The 17535-nt window shown below is 46.6% G+C and overlaps 1 protein-coding gene across 1 annotated transcript in view; it reads left to right on the forward strand.

The window, feature by feature from the left end:
• Positions 1 to 929: 929 nt before the first annotated feature.
• The window catches only part of angpt2b (angiopoietin 2b), an 87490-nt gene continuing 70884 nt past the window's right edge, over positions 930 to 17535 (forward strand). Inside the window, exon 1 of the mRNA XM_042338732.1 lies at positions 930 to 978. The gene's annotated coding sequence lies outside the window, so the exon portion shown is untranslated. The remainder of the gene's footprint in view (positions 979 to 17535) is intronic.

A 17535-nucleotide genomic window follows, 5' to 3' on the forward strand; every position in this document is an offset into this window, starting at 1 on the left:
TCCGTGCGGTACATCGTGGGTCTCTGTGAGGTACGAGCTTGGGGCGGGTTAAGGTTCCCCCCAAACTGGGGAATGTGGGTGAAGGAAGGAGTGGAGGGGGTCCAGAGCCCATGGACACCGAGAGGAGAGGCTGCTGTGTGCGAGGAGGAGAAAGATCAGCAAACCCGCCGGTCTCCTGCGGTTTCCGGTCCCTGCTGTGCGCGTCTCCCCAGCGATGGCCGGTGACAGCGGGAGGAGTGGAGGCCAACAGTGCAGATGAGCTGCAGCAGCTCAGCAGAGACTCGGTCACCATCTCCACTGTCGACAACACAACCTCGAGCCCTCCCACTCCCGCTCCGGCAAACCATGTCCCCGCTCCCCCCGGCGATACCGTTCTCACTCACACACCGTCCCTCAGGCCGTCCCCGACACAGGAGACAACAACGAGAAGCCTCGGCAGTTGGTTTCGCGCCTTATTCACGCCGTCGTGCGTCAGCGCGGTGTCAGCGCGTGTCAGTGAGGTGTCAGTGACGTATCAGCGCGTGTCAGTGACGTGTCAGTGAGGGGTCAGCGCGTTTCATTGACGTGTCAGTGAGGCGCCGCTGCCCGGATCGGTGGTGACCGTAGTCCGTCCTCAACCCGTTCGAATCGTTCACCCTGAGGTGAGCAGCCCGGCCCGGCCCCGCCCACCTGGCGGGGGAGGGCGGAGGGGGGCGGTGTTTGGTGCGGCCCACAAACCATCTCAGAACTCTCACAGCGCCTCTTGTGGTCGGGCTGGGCCGCGGCAGCCACGAGGCCGCGCCGACAGGGACGGGAAGGGGGCGGGGCTGGAGGACTCCTCCAGCTCCGACTCCCCGCCCCCCCCTCCCCTCCCGCCCGTCAGGATTCGCGCCACTTTTGCCTCGTGTGCCCCGGGGAGGCCCTGAGGGTCGAGGCCCAGCGGGAATGCGAGTCTCAGGAGGAATAGGAAGATAGAATTGGGAAACGGAGGATTTTAGTGTAAGTGGGAAATCCGTTACTTCTTTATTGAAAATAATGGGAAACCTCAACAACAACAACAACAATAAGTTCCACGTGTAAAGCGCGTTTCGCATCGGGAGGACCTCCCGAGGCCCAGGACAGACAGGGTTTCGGACCTGAGCTGGGGGTGGGGTGGGGTGGGGGGTGTCGGGATCGGGGAGGGTGGAGGGCAAGTGGGGGGGGATGGAGAGCGATCGAAGGCACGGTCTTGAAGGAGGCACGGGAGGGGGCGAGGTGGAGGGACTGTGGGATGGAGTTTCAGAGTGTGGGGGCAGAGTGGCTGAAGGCGAGCGAGGCGGGGGGTGGGGGGGGCGTGAAGCAGGCCGGAGCCCGCTGAGTGGAGGGAGGGAGGGAGGGAGCAGGACGGTCGGGGCGGGGGCATGTCTGCCCGCAAGTACTGTCTGTGTTGAAGGAGTTGAACATCAGAAGGCAACGACAACACACGACACAAGACTAAATGTAGCGGCTCGTGCATTTTAGTGATGTAAAAACGGCCAATCATTTTGAAAGCGGAGCACTGTCTCACCAAACTGAGGAGAGTAGAATAAGTCACGTGAACGAACACGTGAATGCAAAGCTCAGGACCATTGTCAAAAAATACAACACAATACAAAATTACAATTGCAAAGCGCCTTTCACGTCGGGGGGACATCCCAAAAGTCAGGGATTAGGACTCGAGCCGGGGTGGAAGAGGGGGATCAGGAAGGGTGGAGGGTAGAGCTGGTTGAAGAGTGGCCGAAGGCACAGTCAAAGGGCAGGGTCTTGTCTCTTGAAGGAGGCAAGGGAGGGAGCGAGGTGAAGGGATTGTGAGATGGAGTTCCAGAGGATTGGGGCAGAGAGGCTGAAGTTCTGACCGCCGATGGTCAAGGCTTCAGGGACATGGAGCAGACCCGCTGAGCGTAGGGAACGGACAGGTTGATAAGAGGTTAGCAGTTCGGAGAGGTAGGAGGGGGAAAGGACATGGAGGGCCTTGAAGGTGAGGCCGAGAATTTGAACTTGATCCTCTGAGGGATGGGGAGCCAGTGGTGTCGGGCGAGGGTGGGTGCGATGGGGGTCACTATTGTTGTTGTACCTGTGCTTGAGTCTGAACTTGGGAAGGTCCTTATCGACGATTAAATAAAAAGGTAACATGTCAACGAGTAATGTGATTGAGGGATGCGATGGGAGTTCAATATTGGTCCAGCAGAAGGTACTCTTTCGCTGTTTATCTTTGGTCCCAGTTTTTTGTTCTGTTCCCACAAGGGGGCGCTATTGTATCACTTTGCCAATGCAGTGGGCAGCAGCACTGGGATCTGAACCAGATGTTCCATTTCACCGGCTGAGAATTTCAAATCACTTCTGATGAAACCTGTGAAATTAATCTGTTAAAATCATTAATAGACACTGAACAGGCATTTGCCTATAAAACATACCTTCACTATTACTTCACAATAAAATCCTGTGAAGTGCTTTGAGATGTCCTCCCAATATCAAATGCAAGGGGTTATTATTATTTTGTATAACCCCCTGCCTGAAATGCTTCCATATTGCCCCTCTTTGCCTGTCTTCAGATTCACCTGAAGACTTTCCTCTTCGACTATGCCCACTGTCACTTCCCATTTCTCCCTCCCCCCCCCGCTGTGAAACGCTGTCATTGTCACGTACTCCGAGACGCTACCCCATGTGAAGGCTGCTATGTAAATGCAAGTTGTTGTTTTTCTTGGCATTTTTCATAAATGGACCTCAACCACTCTTCCTGATAACCTGTTAATTCCCCTCCAAGTAAATACGTACTTTCTGGTGTCTGTCCTGGAATTACCTTTCACATCCTGAATCTGTGCCCTCAGTGTATCTGAGAGGATTGTTCTGGGTTTACTTTTCAATCCCATTTAAAATTTTAGATATGTCTATAAGGTCCCCTTGGAGATGATGTTTCTGAAGACTGAAGAGCCCTAGCTTGGCTAATCACAGCTCCGTATTGTCTGTGATCAGAGCTATGCGCAGTGCTCTGTGTGTGGATCTGGTTATGTTTCACTGCTCGGTACAGGGTGAATGGCTCCCTGTCTTGAACATGTCTGCCTTTTCTCTTGCTTTCTTCTTTCATCTTTTGAATAATAAAAATTATCCTTTCATTTGATGCAATGCCTAAAACGTCAAATGGTCTCAAAGCGCTTCACAAGAAATTGCTGTAAAATGTAGAAACAGTGTACAGTAAACTTCTGATAACTCGTCACTCTAAGGGAAGAGGGCTCAGTAATGAGTTTTCTGGAATGGTGAGTGAGGCATATGCATAAATACGTAAGTACTATAAATGCGGCCAAGATATTGACAGCGTGATAACTTAAGTGATAGTGATACGTTAGGTCAGGGTCGAGTTATCAGCTGTGAACTGTATTTACTTGTGCACAGCAATGTCTCATAAAGCCATGAAGTGAATGATTTTATTAGTTTGGTTTATTCGGGGGATTGTTTGTAAGGACACCGGGAGAGAGAAACTCCCTTTTCTTTTCGAATAGCGTCTTGGGATCTTTTTAACATTCACTTGAACAGGCACAGATGGGACCTCGGTTTACGTCTTCTCCGAAGATGTGCAGATGTTTGGGGATGTGACTGGATGATATTTAGAAGGCAGTGGTGCATTATTTTCCCATAGATGACGGGTGATAGGGTTCATTTCTCAGTTCGATGAGGTTGCTGAACAGAAGATAACTGAACTCCGTCCCAGCTGGGATGAAACAGTAACTATAGCTAAGAATAGATCCAAGATAACATCTTCACACTTCCCGACTTCTGCAGTGTCTACAAAACATAATAATAATCTTTACGTTTGATACAGCATCTTGACACCAGGAGGACACCTTAAAGAAAATATTGTTAAGTGTAATGACTATTATTTTGTAGGTGAACTCAGCAGCCAGTTGTTGCAGAGCAATGTGTTCCATAAATCTGACTCAGGAACCGGACTACTAAGATGGAAGTTGGTGGATTAGTTCAGTTTAGAAACTGAGAGCTGAAGAATAGGACTAGGAAAATGATGATAAAAAGCTCCATCTGGAATGTTTCCCGTAGGGAGTCAAGAGTGGGGGAGTAGGGAAGGAAATTCCGGCGGACAATCAGATTGCTGGATAATCAAGGCTAAAGGTAAAATCAAAATGCTGAAGTGGGAATGTGGAATGAGGGCTAAATGTGGCTCTGGGTTCAATTCTTTTCTTTAATTCAAAAATGCAGATGAAATGGTTCTGATTGAAGGATGCTACACTGCATTCACATTCCTTGCTGCAAAAATAAAAGCTCTCTCTGATCCTCGTGAGATTTACTTCTCAGGAAATATTTATGAAATTATCCTGGCTTTAATGAGAAATTGTCAGCCGCATTTCATTTGGTCCCATTCGTTGCAATTCTAAGCACAATGCTGTTAAAATTATTGCCCCCCCCCCCCATATTTATCAGAATCTTACTGATGGCTCAGCGCTGGTGAGGAAGAAATATATCAAAAGGTGAACTCTGGATTAAGGAAAGTAACAGGAAGGAAATTCAGCTCAAATCTTTTACTGGGGAAACTAGCACTTGGATAAACTGCCTGCTGGAAAGTTTATTTGAGAAAGAAATCAGGACTTGGAATTTATAATATTGTTCATTCACTTCATGGCTTTGCTGTGTGTGAAATTGCCTGCCGCGTTTGCCTACAAAATACACCAACAATTTGCATTTATGTAGCGCTCTTCATGTCGGGCAGTGCCTTGAAGCTCTTAACAGTGGCGGAGCCTGATGACAAGCTGGAAAGAGAGGGGAGGTGACTGTCAACACGTTCAAAAGGGAAGGCCTTTACCTGTGATCGGAACATGGGCAAGGAGGAGCAAAGCAGAAGCATTGAGGCAGAGTTCCAGAATCTCAGATGCAGTGGCTGAAAACATGGCCGTCGATGGTGGATCAACAACAACAAGATTTCATTTATAGAGCGCCTTTCACGTCGGGAGGACGTCCCAAGGCGCTGGACAGTTGGGTCAGGACCTGAGCATTGGGGGGAAATGGTAGGGTGAGGGGAGGGAAGGGAGGGAGCGAGGAGGGGGTAGAGAGTCGAGAGCGGAGCTGAAGGCTGAAGGTCAAAGAGAAAGGTCTTGAGACCGGCCTTGATGGAGGAAAGGGAGGAGGCGGCGAAGGCACTGGGGATGGAGTTCCAGAGCCTCGGGGCTGAGAGGCTGAAGGCCCGGCCACCGATGGTAGGGCGGTTGGGGCGGGGGTGTGGAGCAGACCGGAGCCAGAGGAACGGAGGGTACGGGCAGGTACGTAGGTCGGAGAGGTAGGAGGGAGCGAGGCCGTGAATGGCCTTGTAGGTGAGGATGAGAATCTTGAATTCGATCCTCTGGGGGATGGGGAGACAGTGGAGGCGAGCGAGGGTGGGAGTGATGTGGTCGCGAAGCCACCACATCAGAGAGAGCAATGGACGTACAGGAGAACACAACCACCCGAGCAATGGAGATGGGTAGAGAAGTTGAATGTGAGCAGGTCGGAGATTTAGGGAGATGCCAGGACATGAAGTAAAATCTTGTTAAAAGCTTTGAGAGGTCTCGATGACGTGATAAGGTGCTATATCAAATGCAAGGATTATTATTATTATCATTATTTAAGTTAAAGGGAGAAATTTGCCTAGCTCCATTTATTTAGATCACTGACATCTAAATAATTGAACAGCAAGCCTCAAAACATGGCCATCCGTTGCATTGTGGTTAGCGTGCTCACCTTGCAAGCGAGAGGATTCCTGGGCGGGGCAAAACCTTAGGCAGGTTTTATTACTCCACACGCCTCTGTTTACCTAGCAGTAAGTAGGAACCCAGTTGTTAAGCCAATTGGCGGATCTCTTTCTGGTGATAATAATACCTCAAAAAAAATTAGTCATTTATCCACGACTGTTGATGGGACACTGCTGTGTGCAATTGGCTGCCAAATTTCGCAGAAAAAACAGTCAATCTACTTTACAATATATTCTGTGAAGCACTTTGATATGTCTCGAAGACGTGACGAGTTGCTATTTCATATGTAAGGATTATTATTAATCCAGATGAGCCGAAGTTCCCCCTCTCAGATTGCTGGATAGTGGAGCTGCCAGAGGCACTGGGAGCAGGAAGGCTGGGCTGGGAAAGGGAGTCAGCGACAATGCTTTGGAGAGGGTGACAGTAAGAGTTGAGAGTTGTACAACATTGATTTCAACTTAAAATACTCAGTTGCTCAGACTGGGCAAACTGCAAATATCTCCAGAGTACACTTGATTGATGTTTAGAGACAGTTTCCCATCTGCTGCTGAAGACAATGTGAAAGTGCGATTAAAAATAGTCTTAATCCAAATAAAAGCAGCAATACCTCCGCCAGTGGCCGTCACTCTCGCTGGGTTTGATTTGATTAGCCGGTGCCTGGCATATGCAGACACCCATCACTGCTTAGGAGTATCCCAACCAGACTGAGTTCCACATATGTATGCCACTTACATGGAAATTTCCCTGTGTCTGAATGGAATGGGCACCCTTCCACCTAATGGATTAGGTGCAGGTTGGCATGAACCAGGGCTTGGGAGAGCCCAGACTATGTGTTGGGAGGCTAACTACTGGAGTTTAACCATCTGAAACCGCATAGCATGCTGTAGAGAGCGCTGTCTGGCAAGCTTTCCCACTGCTTGTCCAGCTACCATCAGCCTACCTGTGAACGTGTTGACTTGCAGTGTCAGCAACAACAACAACAAGTTACATTTGTATAGCACCCTTCACATCAGGAGGACGTCCCAAGGCACTGGACAGTCAGGAATTTGGACCTAAGCAGGGAGCTGGGATCAAGAGGGGTGGAGGGCTGGGAGGTTAGGGGTCGGCAGGTGACTGAAGGCGTGGTCGAAGAGGGCCTTGAGTTAATATATCTAGATTTCGCGTAACACACAAAACTAGGAGGAAGTGTCAACACAGTGTCAACACAGACATTAAAAAATGCAGCGCGACATAGATAGGTTAGGTGATTGGGCAGGTAGGTGGCAGATGAAATATAATGTAGGGAAGTGCGAAGTCATCCACTTCGGTAGTGGAGTCCTGTAGCTCAGTGGTTAGAGCACTCGCTTTGCAAGTGAGAGACCTGAGTTCAATTCCAGGCAGAGGGCGAAACCTCGGGCAAGTTTCCTCACTCCACACAGAGCCTAATAATAATCCCTCCAAAACCAAAAACAATAATAAATTGTTCATTTTCAATCCATGACTGTTTGTGGGACATTGCTGTGCGCAATTGGCTGCCGCGTTTGCCCACAACTATACAGTCAATTCACTTTACAGTATATTCTGTGAAGCGCTTTGGGACGTCTAGAAGACATGAAAAGTGCTATATCAAATGCAAGGATTATTATTATTATTATTAAAAACAGTAGAGCTGGTTATATTTTAGAAGGGGAGAGATTGGAATGTGTTAGTGTCCAGAGGGACTCGGGTGTCCTTGTACACCAATCACAGAAAGTTAGTCTGCAGGTGCAGCAGCAATTAGGAAGGGGAACGGTATGTTAGCATTCATTATGAAAGGATTAGAGTATAAGAGTAGGGAAGTCTTACTGCAATTGTATAGGGCCCTGTGAGACCACACCTGGAATACTGCGTCCAGTTTTGGTCTCCTCATTTAAGGAAGGATGTACTTGCCTCGGAGGGGGCGCAGCGTAGATTTACTCGGTTAGTACCAGGGATGGAGGGGATGAGTTACGAGGATAGGCTGACCAATTTGGCCTATATTCTCTGGAATATAGAAGAATTAGAGGGGATCTTATAGAAACCTATAAGATCAGCAAAGGGCAATGATAGAGTAGATAGTGGGAGATTGTTTCCCCGGTTGGAGAAACTAAAACCAGGGGTCACAACCTTAAAATCAGAGGCAGCCCTTTCGCACTGAGTTGAAGTTGAGGAAGAACTTCTTCAATCAAAGGGCGGTGAATGTATGGAACTCCCTACCCCAAAGGGCTGTTGGCGCTCAGTCCTTGAACATATTCAAGACTGAGATAGATTTCTTATTGCAAAAGGGATTAGGGGATATGGGGATAAGACAGGGTTATGGTATTAGCTGGAGTTAGATTAGAAGATCAGCCATGATTGAATGGCGGGGCAGGCTCGAAGGGCCAAATGGCCTACTCCTGCTCCCACATGTTATGTTATGTTATGTTATGTTATGTTATGTTATGTTATGTTATGTTATGTTATGTTATGTTATGTTATGTTATGAGACATTCCTTGAAGGAAACAAGGGAGGGAATGAGGTGAAGGGACTGTGGAATGGAGCTCCAAAGGGTGGGGAGCTCGGGTGGAAGAATCCCTGCTCTCAGTCTCTCTCCGTGGTTCATTTTCTCCCCTCACCCACCCCACACACACACACACACACATATGCTCAGGTGGTTCTTGATTCTTCAGGGAGCAGCTCATTTACATCCTCTTCAGTTTGTGTTAGACGCCGCATCTCATCAAAACATAGTTGTGTTCATTGCCTTCCCCACAAGCCACTGTGAATTGTTTTTGAGTCCTCAGACAGCTCCTGCTTGAGTACTCTTCAGTTCCTATTATTTTCTATGATCTGAAGATGATTGTGTGCTCGTATTGAATATTCCCCACAAGTCACTCAGCTTCTGACTCTTATGAATTGGGCAGCTCTTTCTCAGCGTGTCTCTGTTTCTGTTACTTAATCCCGGTAATTTAGGTTTGAGGCAAGCAGCCTGTCAAAAGCCTATTGCATACCTGCCAAACCTTTTTGCTACAAATTGGTTGTACAAGCTTACAAGACATGCTGAGCGTGTTGCTAATAGAATAAGTGAGGCTTTGACATGTCGTAAGCCATCATCCGTTTCCAAATGTCTAAAAGGGCCAAACCTGAAGTAACCTACACACTATTTTGAGACCTGCCTTGTCTCAGCCTGAGAGACAATCTCATTTTAAAATTTAAGATGGAACAGAATTGTGAAAATGTCTTCAGTTCAGGCTTTTTAAGAGCTGCAGGAAACCGGCTTTCAAAATTTAAGGCTGAATTTCAGAATTTTCTGCAATTTTGAGACGCCTTAAAAATTAAGACAAAATATTACTGAGGAAGACCGGGTGGTTTGTCGGGCCTCTCATTGCAACTTGCCTGCTTGTCTTCTAAGACAAGCTATGACACTAATAGAGTATGCAGGCAAAAAATGCAGTTTCAGATCACAATGCATTTTCACCCGTGTAACGTGTATGTATGTTTGCCCACAAAACCAGACAGTCACTACAATTTACTGTATATCCTCTGTAGTGTCCTCTCAGTTTGAAAGACACTGTACCAAATCTGAGGATTATTATATTATTACAATAATAATATAGAATATATATTATACAATATATAATAATAATCCTTGCATTTGCTATAACACCTTACCAAAGTAAAATTGGTCACTCGCTCCATGGCTGTTTGTGGGACACTGCTGTGTAACTGGCTGCTGCATTTTGCCCACAACATATACAGTCAATCTCTTTCAGTATATCCTGTAAAGCGCTTTAAAATGTCTCAAAGACGTAATGAGGCTCTATATCAAATGCAAGAATTGTTATTATTCATCATGTCGTCAACATGTCTGAAAGTGCTTCCCAGGATATACTGTAAAGTGGAGTTACTTATGTTTTGTGGATGAACATGGCAGCCAATACATGCACTCAATGTCCCACAAACAGCCACAGAGTGAAATATATATAATATGTGTGTGTATTTGGGTGAAACATTTAAAATGAATAGATATTTTGAAGATAATGAAGGAAATTTGCACACTATGCTCTGTATTATTAGGCTTGTAATGTTACACGTTTGCTCTGATCTGCTGAAGGTAAGACGTTGGTGTGGAATGTGATGCCTGGAAAGCCCTACCTGACTTTCTAGGACCGCATATGGCTATCCAGACATCAGTTAAGGACTCATCAGAGAGAGTCTGGATAAAGCTGGGACACTTCAGTGCCAGTTATCCAGGTTGCAGGATCTGAAAGGTTTGTCCGTCCTAAGCAGGAGACACTTCTTCTCTGAAAGGAATCAGATACCAAAAAGGTAATATTTTGATCACTCCAAAGAAAACTTGACAAAATGTATTTCTCCACTGATGAGCCAAGCCAATGCCCTTGCCATCTGTTCTTTCCAGATCAAAGGGAATGATTTGGTAGTGACACTGAGCCTTTCAGCTGTTAGCAACAGGAACTGTTTGGGTTTGGAAGAGAAGCTAATTGAACTTTAATAATTGCTAGGAAACCATGTTTGCCGCTTTGCAGTAAGTTACAAAATCACAAGATTAATTTGGACAAAGAAGACCCTTTGACCCATCTGATCTCACCCTTCCAGAACACCCACCTTACTGTCCGTCAGTTATAGCATCAAACTGCTTTTTAAATGAGTCTCAGTGTCCTGGCCTCAACCACCCTGGCTTGTTAATTGTTAATCTCACACTGAGTAAAGAAAAGCTTCCTGGTGTCTGTCCTGAAATTGCCCTTTGAAACTCCAAATCCATGTCCTCTTGTTCTACAATTTACACACAGCAAAATCCCACAAATAGCCATGAAGTACGTGACCAATCTGGTGGATTAATGGCCAGGACACCAGGAGTGACTCCCTTCATGAACAATGTGTAAGTGTGGTTAATAGCTGGTTGTTTGCTTTCGTACGGGAAAACTGTAGTCTAAAGTAAGATGTTACAGATGTGTGTAGCTATTTTTGGGGTTGCTAAGAGTGCTAAGAATAAGGGTATCTGCAATTATTAACAGTTAATCATTGTGTTAGTTCCTTGTAATATCAGCATGAGCATTTGTGTTGTGAATTCTAGTGCCCCACATGGCACACACGTTTTATTGTTGTTCAGAACTGCAACAGCAACAACAACTTGCAATTATATAACATCCCTTACGCTGGGCAGAGTCCCAGAGCGCTTGACAGTGGCGGAACATGCAGCAGAGCCTGGAGGAGAGGAGAGGTGACCGCAGTACACTGCAGCTCGTGTACTGTCCCGCACCAGGCTTCGGGACCACATCACTCCTACCCTCGCTCGCCTCCACTGGCTCCCCATCCCCCAGAGGATTGATTTCAAGATCCTCATCCTCACCTACAAGGCCATTCACGGCCTTGCTCCCTCCTACCTCTCCAACCTACTATCCCCTACCTACCTGCCCGTACCCTCCGTTCCTCTGGCTCCGGTCTACTCCACGTCCCCGCCCCAACCGCCCTCCTATCGGTGGTCGGGCCTTCAGCCTCTCAGCCCGAGGCTCTGGAACTCCATCCCCCAGTGCCTTCGCCTTGCTTCCTCCCTTTCCTCCTTCAAGGCCGGTCTCAAAACCTTTCTCTTTGACCGTGCCTTCAGCTCCCCTCTCGACTCTCTTCCTCCTCCTCGCTCCCTCCCTTCCCTCCCCTCACCCTGACCATTTCCCCCTCCTCTCTCCCTCCCTTCCCTCCCCTCACCCTGACCATTTCCCCCCTGCTCGGGTCATGACCCAACTGTGCAGCGCCTTGGGACGTCCTCCTGACGTGAAAGGCGCTCTATAAATGGAATCTTGTTGTTGTTGTTGTTGTTGTTGTTGTTGTAGGCGCGGTCCTAGATTGAAGACGGAGAAGGAGGGGAAGAGGTGGAGGGATAGAGGGCGAGTGTTTCAGAGTTTCGGGTGGAGTGACTGAAAGTGCAGCTCCCGGTGGAATGGAGGGCACGAGAGACATGAAGAAGACGAGTCCAGTGGAGGCAGTCAAGCAGAGGCAGTGGGTGGTGGGTGGGGAGTAAACAAGTTGGAGATTTAGGTAGGTGCCAGGGCGTGAAGCAATTTGAAGACGAGTATGAGGATCTTGAAATTGATCTGTTCAGTGATAGGGAGCCAATGGAACTTGGCTAGAACTAGTGTGATGGGGGAACAGACTTTAGTGAGGGCGAGAATGTGGGCGGCGGAGATGTGCATTAACTGGATTTTGTGGGTTGTGGACCTGGCGAGACCGGAAAGGAAGGCATTTGAGTAGTGCAAACGTAGTTGTTAATTGTCTTATGAAATACCTACAACACCTTGTGTTTATATAGTGCCTTTCACATAGAGAAATGTTTTAGAGTGCTTTATGGAGACAGAGCTAGATGCTGAGCTGAGGGTAAGAGGGAGATGGCCATAGTCATAGTCAAACTGGTATCAAGCAATTTTTGCAGACAGAGAGTGGGTTAAATGGAGGGAGTTTAGGACCATCTGTGCAGTCTAATGCAAGGAGAAACAAAGCAAACCTACACAGTGGTGTCTATAGTTAAAAATAGTCACCTTTCCTGCAAAGACTTTATATTGGGATTCTCTGATATAGAAAATGAATGGAAAAGATCTCCACTTTTTGTGGTCAGTGTGCATTCAATTCCAGCGTGTTCCCTGCAAAAATAATGTGCAGTGAACAATATTAATAATAACAGTAATACTGCTGATATCTGCAGGGTGTTAACAGCCTGCAAGAACATCAGTGTGACACGTCACCTGCAAGCAAATGCTGGAGTGTTCAAACTGAGAGAAGAGCCTTACACTATGGTTAGTCTTTCTGAGATCTTCTCATCGGTACATTTATAAATAAATAACAGGACAAATGTTGGCCTATTTATTATTCAAATCGTATCATGCACCGTCTGTGGGGAAAACATGTTTTTGTATTAACACAGTGTTAATATATTCACATCCTGTAATAATATTAATAATACTCGCATTGATTTTGGGAGGATGTCTCAAAGCACTTCACAGGATTTTACTGGAAAAGGTAGTGACTGTCTTTGTAGGTGAATACCGCAGCCAATTTTGCAGGGTTTCACAAGCAGCCATGAAATGGTTTTGGGTCATTGTTGGTCAAAACAGCAGGAGAGAGAAATTCACTTTTCTTTTTGAATAGTGCATTGGAATCTTTGACATCCACCTGAACTGGGAGATGAGACCTTGTTTATTTTTAACATCTCATCCAAAGGACGGCACCTCTGAACATACAACAATCCCCCTACAGCGCCCCCAGCACTGCACGGGAGGGTCAGTCTAGACTATGTAAGTTCAGGTCCCAATGTGAGGCTTGAATCTACAGCCTTCTGACTCAGAGATGAGAGTGCTACCAGCTGAACCAAGCTGTCCCACAAGTGCTGGGAACATAGGCTTAATCTCTGAGACCTTCAGTGTGATTGAGGTCACAGTCTAGGCTGACACTCCAGTGCAGTGTAGGGCCAGTGATGCTTTTGTCGGAGTCACTGTCCTTCAGGTGCGAAGATAAAGTATTTCAATCTTACTTTGGAGACCGTTTTTCTTTAAAAAGCACATTATTGATACCGAATTTAAGAGTTTTCCACCAATTTGGGTATTCTTAAATTTTCAGGTAAAATGTTTAAGACTAAGTAGAATGCTGGAGTTTCGTGACCTTCAGTGGGAAATGAGGCAATAGTTTGGGAAACTCAAAGCATCAACAACTTGCATTTGTTTCAAGACGGAGGTCAATAGATTTTTGTTAGGTTAGGGTATCAAGGAATATGGAGCAAAGCCGGGTAAATGGAGGTATAGCTCAGCCATAATCTAATATGGCTAATTTGTGGAGTCCTGTAGCTCAGTAGTTAGAGCACTCGCCTCGCAAGCAAGAGACCTGGGTTAGAATCCCAGTAAGGTGAAATGTTGGGCAAGATTCCTTACTCCACACGCCTCTGCTTACCTAGCAGTAAGTAGAAACCCGATTGTTTGTTGATTGGCGGATCACTTTTCCGTGGGTAATAATTCCTTCAAAAAAATAATACATTTGTCACTTCAACCCACGACTGTTTGTGAGACACTGCTGTGCGCAATTGGATGCCACGTTTCGCCTACAAATATACAGTCAATTTGCTTTACAGTATATTCTGTGAAGCGCTTTGAGATGTTTCGAAGACGTGATAAGGCACTATATCAAATGCAAGGATTATTTTTATTATTGATAGAATGGCAGAACAGGGTTGAGGGGCTGAATGGCCTACTCCTGTTCCTACGTTCCTATATATATAGTGTCCTCCGCACGTGATTGTGTCTTGGGGCCTGAACAATGATGGAATTTTATTCCGAGTCGAGGAGAAAGGGGTGCAGGATATTAGCAAACATTTTAGCACTCCCCCATATTGCTGCAGCAAAGTGAGTGTGTTATCCTGTGACTATTGTTAGTCCTGCTGTTAAGCTAAGAGGGAAAAAACAACCACCGGATCCATTCTGAACCTAAAAGTGACATTGCTTCAGCTGTGAAGTTGGAGAAGAAATATTGACAATGTAGAAATAACCACAGTGTTAGGGTTAGGGTCTTGTAACAACAGCTCATTGATTTTATGAGAGTGTGTTTGTGCTGTCAGCACTGCGTTATAGGTTTAAAAGCTCATTGATGACATAAATACAATACCTATTGAGCTACGACTGTGGGTAGAAACAGCTCATCTACTTAAACTCCAAGAAGAATGTTTCTACTTTGCTTTCAGGCTTAGGCATTGTGTTCAGTCAGAATGGTGCAGTACATTATGTAATAATAATAATCCTTGCATTTGATATAGCCCCTTATCACGTCTTTGACAAGTCTCAAAGCGCTTCACAAAATATATTATAAAGTGAATTGACTGTATATTTTGTGGGTGAAATGCTCACAACTAGTATTGGGGTGCGAGCAAACTGCTCTGTGGATGTGGGACTCATTCGTTGAGTGCATTCATTACTACTTTCAAGCATGGGGTCTTCACACTGTGGAAGATTACTCAACGATCAGTCAACGTGTCCTTTAGATGAGAGGTTAAATCAAGGTTCTTTCAGCCTATCCAGGTGGACGATTAAGAAAAGGAAGTTTCTCCTGGTGGGCTAGCCAACAATCCTCCAAATAACATTGCTCATTCTCTTCAAGGCTGTTCGTGTGCATAAAATGCCTGCCACATCTGCTCACAAAACACATAGTCACTTCACTTTACAGTATATCCTGTGAAAGCATTGGAATGTTCTCCCGATGTGAAAGGCACTCTACCAAATGTAAGATTATTATTATTAAGATAGTGGCCTGCTTTAAAGGGAATTCAATCACAGACCTCGGTACAGGACTGTCCTCTGAGCAGAAGAGAATATCTGTCAAAACCAGTGTTGGGTCGCTTATGTTCTCTCCACTGGGTCAGGAGGTTGTGGGTTGAAACACTGGGTAAGGGCCTTAGAGCTCATAGTCCAGACCTGGCCAATATTTATGGTTGGCTAATAAAATACATTTTCTGGATTGAATATTTCTTGCTTGATTTATGCCATAAATTAAGAAGACAGAGACTTATGCGAATGTTCAGGGGGCAATTCTAAATGGCCCGTGGGTCACAGGTTGGTCACTATCTCTCTAGGCTGATGCTCCAATGCATTGCTGAGGAGAGCGTTGAACTGTTGAAAGCGCCATCCTTTGAGTGAGACATGTTCATCTGTGCCTGCTCAGGTGAACATTAAAGAATCGCACGGCACTTTTGAAATAGAGAAGGGAGTTTCTGCTTGTGTCAGTATATTAGATACAAGGATGATATTTAATTGTCAGCAATGCTACAGAACAAATAAGAGCACAATAATGAAGAGAATACACTTAAATTGGACAAAAAAGCTAGTTTATACCACAGATATGGTGGTTGGTGGTTGGGGTAGGGGGGTGGGTGGGGGCGGAGAGAGGAAATACATAAATATGAAGAAATAAGATAAACCAGAGCTACTAATGAGTGTTTTACAGTAAAGTGTAGTGTCTGTGTGTGTCTTCACTTCCTTCACTGATGAAGGAATGAAAACAGGAAACAGATTGAAGCCAGTTAATGAATGGAGGTAATAAGAGTGCGAAGCTGATGGAGATGGACTGTTATTCTTAAGGCAGCTGTTTCTGATTCCGGTTCTTTACGTTTCAGTGTGTGAAATGTCCTTGTGCCCACACAAATGTCGTTTGTTGGGAATTCGGACGCTGTTCCAAACAAAGGGAAGTTTGCTTCTGATCATTGCCCTACCCCTGAATTGTCCGATGATGGTAAACATTGCTCAGACCTGGAACAGAGAAGAAGCCAATTGGTATGATCCCAGGGCTGTGTGATATGCTGTCAGCCTGGAGGTCACATTGGTCGGTCAACAACAACATTTATTTATTGGATTTATATAGCGCCCTCCATGCCGGACGGCGTCTCAGAGCGCTTCACAGTAACGGATCTCGGGATTGAGCCAGGGGGAGGGGGAGGAAGGTGACCAAAGGCGCGGTCGAAAAGAAAGGTTTTCAGCAGAGACCTGAAAATAGGAAGGGAAGGAGTGAGACAAAAGGAGTGAGGAAGGGAGTTCCAGAGCCTTGGGGCATAGTGGCTGAAGGCACGGCCACCGAGGGTGGAGCGGAGGACTTGGGGGACGAGGAGGAGGCCAGACCCGGAGGAGCAAAGGCAATGGGTACTGTGCTGAGGAGAGAGGAGGTTAGAGAGGTCGAGGAGTGCAGAGGAGTGCAGGGACTTGAATACAAGGCTGAGGATCTTGAAGTCGATCCTCTCTGGAATAGGCAGCCAGTGCAGTCTGGCCAGGACTGGGGGGATCGGGGAGCGGAGTTTCATGCGGGTGAGAATGCGGGCGGCAGAGTTTTGAATGATTTGGATTTTATGGATGGTAGTGGATGGGAGACCGGCGAGAAGGGCGTTAGAGTAGTCCAGCCGAGAGGTAACAAAGGCATGGACAGGGTTTCAGCAGCTTTTGGAGTGAGGTATTGGCAGAGACGGGCGATGCGTCGGAGGTGGAAAAAAGCGGTGCTAGTGAGGGATGTGGGGGAGGAAGGGTAATTGGGGTCAGTCAATCGGCAGGTAAGGGAGAATGAGTAGCTGAGTGAGTGGTGAGTAGGAGGGTGAGCGAGTGAGTGAAACATGCCTTTTTATAGGGCCGCTATTGTTCAAAGGATTTGAAGACATAGTCACTTTTTTTTCTAGGTGAACGCGGCAGCCATCTTGAGCACAGCCAATTCCCACAAATATCCACAAAACGAATGGCCAATTTACGTAGGGGATTGTTGGCAACTGGAAAAACCTTCCTTTTCTTTTTCAATAGATTGTGGGATTGTTGTTGTTTGTCTGACTAACAAGCAAGCGGGGGATGAGTTTGACATCTCGACTGGAGCCATGGCACTCTAACAATGCAACACTCCTCCAGAGCATCAACCATAGGGCGGCAGGTGAAAACTCTTTGGGGGTGGGGAGTAAAACTCAGTTAAAAAGTTGGTACCCTTTAGACAGGCTCTGTACCAACTTCAAAGATGGCCACCCCGCCCCCACCTCACTGTGCAGACACGGAGGTTTATCGGCCAATCAGAGGTTAGGGTGTCCTGACGAGCAGTCCATCAAGCTGGAACTTGACGGCTGCCACCAATGGGTTGGGAGAGGAGCAAGTGGGGCCTGTGAGTGCTGCAGATTGGGGTTGCTCAGAGGACTGGCCGTGGTCCTCCTCAGGACTTAGATTTGGAGCGGTGTGGGGGCTGAGCCCCCTCTATAGCCCTAACCGCCTGCCGCCTATGGCATTAGCCTAGATTTGGAGCTGAGGTGGGAAGGGACCCACC

The sequence above is a fragment of the Callorhinchus milii genome, unplaced genomic scaffold (assembly GCF_018977255.1).
Source record: "Callorhinchus milii isolate IMCB2004 unplaced genomic scaffold, IMCB_Cmil_1.0 Scaffold10, whole genome shotgun sequence".
Lineage (NCBI taxonomy): Eukaryota > Metazoa > Chordata > Chondrichthyes > Chimaeriformes > Callorhinchidae > Callorhinchus > Callorhinchus milii.